At 48.8% G+C, this 9,101-nt stretch overlaps 1 non-coding gene across 1 annotated transcript; it reads left to right on the top strand.

Annotated features, from left to right (window-relative positions):
• Positions 1-5,085: 5,085 nt before the first annotated feature.
• On the top strand, positions 5,086-5,276 carry LOC132834567 (U2 spliceosomal RNA). Its single transcript, XR_009647209.1, has one exon. It is a non-coding gene; the product is annotated as a U2 spliceosomal RNA (small nuclear RNA).
• The last annotated feature ends 3,825 nt before the right edge of the window (positions 5,277-9,101 follow it).

Here is a 9,101-nt window from a genome sequence, read left to right as displayed (position 1 = left end):
GCAGTTGAAGTCTCCGGCCAGAATGACCGGCCTGGATGTAGCCAGCTACAGTGGAAGCTGCTGCAGGATGGCCAACCGTTCACTCTTACCCACTGGGGCGTACACATTAATCAGTCTCAGGGGAGCATTCCTTTACATGACGTCAGCGACGAGGAGGTCCCCGCCCACCACCTTTTTAAAGTCGGAGATGATGAAGTTGCCTCTTCGCAACAGGATAACCAGGCTGGAAGCGCGGCTATCATTGCCTCCCGACCAAACTGACGGCCCATGGGCCCACAAGCTCGACCATCTCCTGTAGCTGCTGAGGTGCGGTATCCCACACTCCTGCAGAAACAGGACGTTGGCTTTAACGTTGGTCAGGAAGGCCATCGTAGAAACACATCACGTAGCCGATTTGATGCTACGCACATTGATGTTGGCAATTTTTAACCCCATATTCACAGTTTACGAGGTTAACAGTGTCCATTTACTGCTGGTCTTGCCCCTCTGGGGTAGCTGTGTGCATCCTAGTGGTGACGGCAAACTGCTGGACCTTCCCAGGGCTGTGGTAGCTGTCCGGCTCCACGCTGGAGCCATTTCCCTGCTCTGGTGTCTTCGGGTCGGGCCCAGGGCCCACACCGTCCACTCTCCATCTGACAGCGGGGCTGTCGCAGGACCACTGCTCCCAGTTACCTGGAGCTGTGGGCCGCTGGGTACCTCTTGGTTCTCACTGGGTGGGGGGAGGCCTTTATCCATCCCCTCAGAGGAATCATCTTTTCCTGCTTGGGTGGTACTGCCCTCTTTTTTCCCCACGGCGCTCTGTCTCTTCCTTTGGTGACGACCCTCCTTGCGCCCGTCCTCACCGTCGGAAGAGCTGCCTGTATCCTCGTCGTGTAGGTGTCGCTTCCCCCTTTGTTGGGTGGCTTTGGGGCCCTTGAGAGGTTTCCTCTTCCTGCTTTTGACAGTAATCCAATCCTCTGCCTCCTTTGATCCCTCCTCTTCCATTTCCTCCGTCTGTCTTGAAGGAGCTTGGATCGGCTGCTGCATCTCTCCGCTGTCTGCTGTTTGCTCCGCTATAGCCTGCTTCTCCCTCATGCCTCTGTAGTTGCCTTTATTCAACTGTAATATATTTACTAATACGGTTACATATGATTCCTCCTTCTCCCTCTTAAACTGCAGAGTAAATACATTCATATTATGGTCACTGCTCCTCAGGGTCCCTTCACCGTAAGCTCCCTTATCAAGTCTGCCTCATTGCACAACACTAACTCCAGCATTGACTGTCCCCTAGTGGGCTCCACCACAAGCTGCTCCAGAAAGCCATCCCGTACACATTCCACAAATTCCTTTTCTTGCAATCCATGACCCACCTGTTTTTTTCCCAATCCATCTGCATATTGAAATCCTCTATGATCACAGTAACCTTACCTTTCTTACATGCCTTTTCTGTCTCTTGCTGTATCTTGTGTCCCAAATCCTGATTATTGTTTGGAGGTGTTGAGACGGAAACCGAATGGTCTCGTCTCTACGTGTTCGTTGGAAGGAGAGATCAAACCGGCTAGAGTTTGGAGCAAAAAACACCGTTTATTACAGAATCAAGACTGGCAAACTATACAACGAATTCAAAAGCATGCAATTTCGTTGGAGAAGGCGTTCTGCCTCTCCCTTCGGATCTGGTGCAGTTATACTTCGCGCTTCCTCGAGTTCCCGGTCAGGTTCCCCTTGTTCGGCTCTTTCATTGGTCGGTTCACCTGTCTGTGAAGGGATTAGTGTCTCTATTGGCTGCCCCGGGATACCTGCTGTGCCGAACAATGGGTAGACATCCTGGGTTCGGCAGTTTCCGATCTTGTAAATTAAAAGTTTATTGTTGGAAGGGTTTCCTCATTGCCATGCGTCTGGCTGTCTGGGCGTTCACAATAGTTCTCCATAGTTGAATATACAGATATTATCATTTGACATAGGACCCGAATGAGTTTGACGTCAGCGGAGGCATTAGCAAGTACTTTATCAATCAAGTGTAGTATCGGTGCGATTTACACTATCCAATAGTTACCGGTTTCCTTTATTAACAATGAGAGTGTAACAGGATGATCTGAAACTGATGGACATGTTCTAATCCCCCAGGAATGTGGCCCCAGGCAGACAGTCCTGCAGTGGCTGGGTTTACTTTACATGGCTGTGTTTTAGCTGGTATCTGACAGTGTCTGCTTTAATAATGGTGCTCCCCTCCCTAGCCCCAATGTAGGTACCCCGATAGCAGATTCTCCCCAACAGAGGCCTGTTGATAACTCCCGTTATGATTTTTTTTCGAACAAGGCAACCCAATTCCCTCTGCCCACCTACCATTTTAATAGGATGCATATCCCTGGATATTTGAGATTAGAACAGTAAAGTATAGTACAAATTAATTTTATAAATCTGATAGGTATTTCTCTCATTTTCCTGTCCCTCCCTGTTTCGGTTGTCCTGCTCCTCTAGTAACGATATAAAATGATTCGGAAGCCTGTCTGCCTTTCCTCACTTTCATGCACTACATCGTTTGGGTTTGTCTTTCTGTATTCAGTCATAACAGGAATGAATGATTTTGTAGGCACAGTGAACCGAGTGTCTTGATTTCCTACAGCATCACTAACAATAAAGTGGGTTTTGAATTGTTTTGACAATAAAATCAATCAAAATCAATTCAAAACTGATGTTAATGTCAGAGACGCTTCACAAAATCAAGAAAAGTTTGTCCTGCAAAATCAGACCTGAAGCTAATCAAGCTGGTCCAGTTTTGCTCCAACATTGGGAGAGTTAAAAGGAAAATATCAAGAGGTAAATATTTGCAACAACTGACTAAGCACTCTCTGAGTTCGAGTCCACTGTATCCACAGAGGTCCAGAACTCAATGCAGTCTGAAAGGATCATTGGGGTCTATCTTCCCTCCATTACAGACATTTACACCACGCGCTGCATCCAAAAGGCTAAGAGCATTGTGGAAGACCCCACACACCCCTCACTCAAACTCTTCTCCCACTTGCCATCTGACAGAAGATACCAGGTCGTACGATCTTTCACAGCCAGACTGTGCAACAGTTTGCTTCCCCAAGCCATCAGGCTCATTAATGGTTGGACTCTTTCTAATCTGAAATTCCTACATATTGCTGCTAGAAAAGTGTCTATCATCCATCATTCTTCTGTTACACTGTAACTTGTGTGTTTTCCATTTCTTATGCCATGAACAATTGTGTAGTTTGTGCTGTTCATGTAGCGCCCTCTGTACTGGAGGAACATTGTCTAGTTTTTACTGGATCAGTTGTATGTGGTAGAAATGACAAATAAAAGTTACTCTATTCTTCTGTACTGTTACATCAGAGCATGGACAAAGAAACTGAACAGGAAAGGCGAGAGAGAGAGTGAGAGCTCTTTGCAGCATTTGGTCGAATATAACTGAATGAGCGCCTGGGACAGAAGTCAATGGGAATCAAGGAATACATTCTCAATGGTTAAAGTTATCCATACCGCAAAGGGAAATGTTTCTGGTGACCACAAGCCTATCATATCAGCAGGACAACTTTTCCATGGGGTTTCCTCACAATCATCTCCAACACCTCACCACGGCCAGGGTACGTTGAGGATCAGGATTTACGTGCACTTGGAAAAGCAAGGACTGATTAGGGAAAGTTATCATGGCTTTTTGTGTGGGAAATCATCTCTCATTAACTTGATTGAGGTTTCTGAAGAGGTGACAATGAGGATTGATGAAGGCAGAGCAGCAGACGTTTATAAGGCTGAGGGGTGACCTTAGAGACGTTTATAAAATCATGAGGGGCATTTTTCCCCAGGATAGAGGAGTCCAAAAGAAGAGGCCACAGGTTTAATTTGAGAGAAGATAGATTTAAAAGGGACCTGAGGGGCAACCTTTTTTTTATGCAGAGGATGGTGTATGTATGGAATGAGTTGCCAGAGGAGGTGATGAAGTAGGGTACAATTACAACATTTGAAAAGCATCTGGATGGGTATATGAATAGGAAGGATTTAGAGGGATATGGGCCAAATGTTGGCAAGTGGGTCTAGGTTTATTGAAGTTATCTGATGGATGCCAGCCACTTAAACAATGAGTCTATTTCCGTGCTGTACAACTCCATGGCTCTGTGAGTCTTGATTTGCAATTCTAAGGTAGCAAATTGCAATAGGAATATTTGGAGACAAAGCCAAATCATTTGTGGCTGATTCACTCGATCGAACTTCAGGTCCACCATGGTTCTGTTCATTTCAATTGGCAGGGTTGGCAGAGTTTCATAGCTTAGAGATCAAAGTTCACATAATACAAAATGGAATGATTAGTCTAAGGATTTCAGTTCAGAACAGTAACTTAATAGTTCCAGTGATCGTACTCGATCAGAATTAGAACCTGTTTCATTTTTTGTCTTGATTTGCCTTGTGGAGAGGCATGAATTTTTAGCATTGTTAACAGTGTAGTTTGTTTAGGCCAGAGAATGGAACAGCACAAACTCCAGGCAATTGCATATATGAAGAGAATACATGGAGGTGAGAGCGGGGGTAGGGGTTATTTGTTTTAAACGAGGTGTCACATTTCATCAAGGTATGTAAGTAATCCCTACCATCTTCATTGAGTGGTTACTATTGGCTGTGCACTGCTTGAGGGGACACACTAGAGCCAGATTCAATCATGCATGGGGAAAACCATGGCAAGTGGGACTCGGGAAGGAGCCCAGTCAGACAGCTGATGCCTACAATGAGAGGCTGCAGTGCCTCCCTGTGTGCTGCACCATTCTCTGTGTCCAGCTCTGTCCCAGTGGGTTGCTGCAATCTCATTCACACTCAAGCCGACAGACTACCGGCTTGTTCGGGACGTACACTCAGCCCCAGCGCATCTGATTGGTACATTACTGGTTATCTACATTCACTATCAAACATGTTCACAGAAAAGATTAGGTGAAGCCACCTGGATGAACAGATCGTTTCCTCTCGTTTGAAAATCTGGAAACTATGGGGCAGCAATGAAACTGTCAGCCGTGAGCTGTAAGGCTTTGGTCACAGTCAGGCTGATAGAAAATATAGGAAGCGGCTGAGTCCTGCGGTAGTCAGCAAAAATTGACTATCGCTTCTCGGCCTTTTGGCTAAGATCATGTGTAGTTCTGTTCTTGTCAGTTTTAATATCTGATATGTCCCTTATTTAGGGACTCCATATTAATCTGATTTTTGCAGGAAGGAGTTGTGTTTGGAGCTTGCTCCACCAACTTCGCGCATCGTCCTAGTATTGCAGTGTTTCTGGGAATGGTGCACCCCTCATTAAAAATTCTGAAAAGCAGATTTGTTTGTTTTGTTTTGGGTATGTTTTTTGCTGTATTTCTTATGTTCTGAGCTTAAACAGTATTTGGTTAGACAAGTCAGACTTACTTTCGTGTAATTCCGATTCATTTATGTTTCTGCACGTTCAGCACTCACTCTCAATGTTGTCACTTCGTCCCTGGTAAATATCGCCCCTTCCCACCAGCCCCAATTCCGAACAACGAAAGTAAAACAAAGTTGCCCACCAGCTCTACCTAATGGCAAACTGCATTTCACAAAACAAAATGGCGATGAAGCTATTGAAGTAATCAACAGTTCGGATTTTGATGATGATGATGAGAATCACTTTGATGTATTAAGGGAGAGATTTTGAGAACAATGTGATGCAAAGATCTGATGTATTTAAAGCACAGAGTCAGAGAGATGTGCAGCACAGAAACAGACCCTTCAGTCCAACTGTAATGTGCCTAGTCGGAAGATGAGATGCTGTTCCTCCAGTTTGCGTTGAGCTTCACTGGAATATTTCAGCAGGCCAAGGACAGACATGTGGGTATGGGAGCAGGATTGTGTGTTGAAGTCGCAAGCCACGGGAAGGTCACCTGATTGTGTACACACCGAAGGTGCTCAGCAAAGCGATCACCCAGTCGGCGTTTTGTCTTTCCGATATAGAGGAGACCACATTGGGAGCAACGACTGCAATAGACCAAACTGAAGGAGATACAAGTGAAACGCTGCTTAATCTGAAATGAGTGTCTGGGACCTGCTGCAATGTTCCAGTGAAGCTCAACGCAAACTGGAGGAACAGCATCTCATCTTCAGACTAGGCACGTTACAGCCTGCCGGTCTCAACACTGAATTCAACAACTTCAGATGATTATCCTATCTCGACCCCACTGTTTTCATTCTGCTCCGTAATTTTACTTCATTTATTTTATTTATCTTTTCTTTCACTGTTCTGTACCTCTTCTTTCTTGATGGTCTCTCTTTCTTTTGCTCCCCACTCTCTCATCACCATTTTCCTCTCTTCTTCCCCCTTTGCTACCCTTCTCCCTTGTTTTCCTTTTGGCTTGGAATATGTGTAGTTCCTGAGGTCCAGAGGAAGAGATTCTGCTCGAGAGCTGCAGGTTCGACGCTGCGGAAGTGCGCTGGGGGGAGAAAATACCAAGGGGTTCGTGTTGCGAGTCGTTGGAGCTGCTGGAGACCATCGCTGGATCGTGATTGGCCGCTGGAGGATCGTTTGGTTGTGCTGACCTGCTCTTGGTGGATCTTTATGCTGGCTTCGGCCTAACGCCAATTCAGGTATCAGCCAACCTCAGAGCTATGGCCTCAGCAGCCGCTCGCAGCCCTGGCCAGGGCATTCGCAACACAGTCAGGGTGACTGTGAAGAAGGTGGAGGAGCACACACCGGTCGATCGGATGGTGTTTGTGAAGGAGGTTTTGCTGGAGTGCTGTGGGTTTGCAGCAGCGGACGTGTACTGCCTGCAGGATTTCCCTGGGGCAAGGTGGAGCAGGATGAGACGTGCTCACGTTTCTTCTTCCAGAAGGTGCACAAAGAGAGCTCTGTGCTCAGCAGCCTGAAAGAAGAAGACGGCTCGACAACGTCATCTCAGGCTGACGTCATGAGGATCAGTAAATCCTTCTATGCCAGTCTGTATGACGCGAAGCCGACCGACAGCGCGGCCTCCCAGTCGTTCCTGTCGTCTATCACGGAGGTCTTAGACGACAGAACACGCGAGAGGCTGGACCAGCCGCTATCTCTGGACGAGCTGACCAAGGCCCTCGAGTCCTTCGAAAAGAATAAAACTCCCGGAAGCGATGGCTTACCGGTCGAGCTCTATTCCGCTCTGTGGGACTTGATCGGCCAGGACCTGCTGGAGGTGTATATCAGTATGCTTCGGGCAGGTACCATGAGCAAATCCATGAGGAAAGGCATCATCACCCTCATCTATAAGCGGAAGGGGGAGAGGGAGGAACTCAAAAATTGGAGACCGATCACACTGTTGAATGCAGATTACAAAATCCTGTCAAAGGTAATTGCCAACCGGGTCAGGTCTGCTCTGGGGTCGGTGATTCACCCTGACCAAACCTGTGCTGTGCCAGGCAGGAAGATCGCTGAGAGTCTCGCACTCCTCAGGGATACGATCGCCTACGTGCAGGACAGAGGGTTGGACGCCTGCCTGATCAGCCTGGACCAGGAGAAAGCCTTTGACAGGATATCACACATGTATATGAGAGATGTTCTCTCCAAAATGGGCTTTGGGGAGGGAATCTGCAATTGGATCAGACTGCTCTACACCAACATCGTCAGTGCAGTCTCAATCAATGGGTGGGAATCAGATAGCTTCCCAGTCAGATCTGGAGTCAGGCAGGGCTGCCATCTCTCTCCTGCCTTGTTTGTGTGCTGCATAGAGCCATTTGCCGAGTCCATCAGGAAGGATGCGAGCCTGAGAGGGGTGACTATTCCGGGCAGCGGGGGCCTGCAGGTTAAGGCCTCCCTGTACATGGATGACGTCGCCGTTTTCTGCTCGGATCCGCTGTCCGTGCGCAGACTCATGTGCATCTGCGACCAGTTTGAACGGGCCTCGGGGGCCAAGGTAAACCGAGGCAAGAGCGAGGCCATGCTCTTCGGGAACTGGGCCGACCAATCCTCGATCCCCTTCACCGTCAGGACCGACCACCTGAAGGTGCTGGGTATTTGGTTCGGGGGGCTGGGGCGTGCGCCAAGTCTTGGGAGGAGCGTATCAGTAAAGTGAGGCAGAAACTGGGCAGATGGAGGCTACGGTCGCTCTCCATCACGGGAAAAAACCTGGTCATCAGGTGTGAGGCACTGTCATTGCTGTTGTACGTGGCACAGGTCTGGCCTATTCCCAGAACCTGCGCCGCTGCAGTCGCCCGGGCCATCTTCCAGTTCATATGGAGTTCAAAGATGGACCGGGTCCGAAGGGACTCACTATACAAAGATCTGGGCAACGGGGGAAAAAATACACCCAATGCCACCCTCACCCTGATGGCCACCTTTGTGTGTGGCTGCATCAAGCTGTGTGTGGATCCCCGGTACGCACACACCAAGTGTCACTACGTACTGAAGTTCTACCTGTCCCCGGTGTTGCGAAGGATGGGCCTGGCCTCGCTGCCGCGGAACGCTCCGAGTAGTTGGACCGTTCCGTACCACCTGTCCTTCATGGAGAAATTTCTGAAGGAAAACACCTTTGACCACAAGTCCATCAGGAAGTGGTCAGCACGTAGCGTCCTCGAGACCCTTCGGGAAAAGGAGAGGGCGGATCCTGTTGAGTGGTTCCCTGAGCAGACTGTCAAAGCAATTTGGCAGAATGCCTCATCGCCAGAACTTTCCAACAAGCACCAAGACATGGCCTGGCTGGTGGTGAGAAGGGCTCTACCTGTGAGATCGTTTATGCACGCCCGGACTCTCAGCCGCACCGCACGCTGCCCTCGAAGCGGCTGCGGGGGGGACGAGACTGTCACACACCTCCTTCTGGAATGTGCCTATGCAGAGGAAGTCTGGAGAGGAATGCAGTGGTATTTGTCGAGGTTCGTCCCGAGCAGCGCCGTGACGCGGGACTCCGTGCTCTACGGCCTGTTCCCCGGGACGCACACCGAGACGAACATCAACTGCGCCTGGAGGATCATCAACTCAGTGAAGGACGCTCTCTGGGTGGTCCGAAACCTGTTGATCTTCCAGCTGAAGGAGTTGACCCCGACTGAGTGTTGCAGACTGGCACATTCCAAGGTCCAGGACTACGTGTTGAGGGACGCGCTGAAGCTTGGGGCAGCTGCCGCCAAGGCGCGGTGGGGAAAGACCACCG

The sequence above is a fragment of the Hemiscyllium ocellatum genome, chromosome 40 (genome assembly GCF_020745735.1).
Source record: "Hemiscyllium ocellatum isolate sHemOce1 chromosome 40, sHemOce1.pat.X.cur, whole genome shotgun sequence".
Taxonomy (NCBI): domain Eukaryota; kingdom Metazoa; phylum Chordata; class Chondrichthyes; order Orectolobiformes; family Hemiscylliidae; genus Hemiscyllium; species Hemiscyllium ocellatum.
This window is presented reverse-complemented; position numbering and strand designations above follow the sequence as displayed.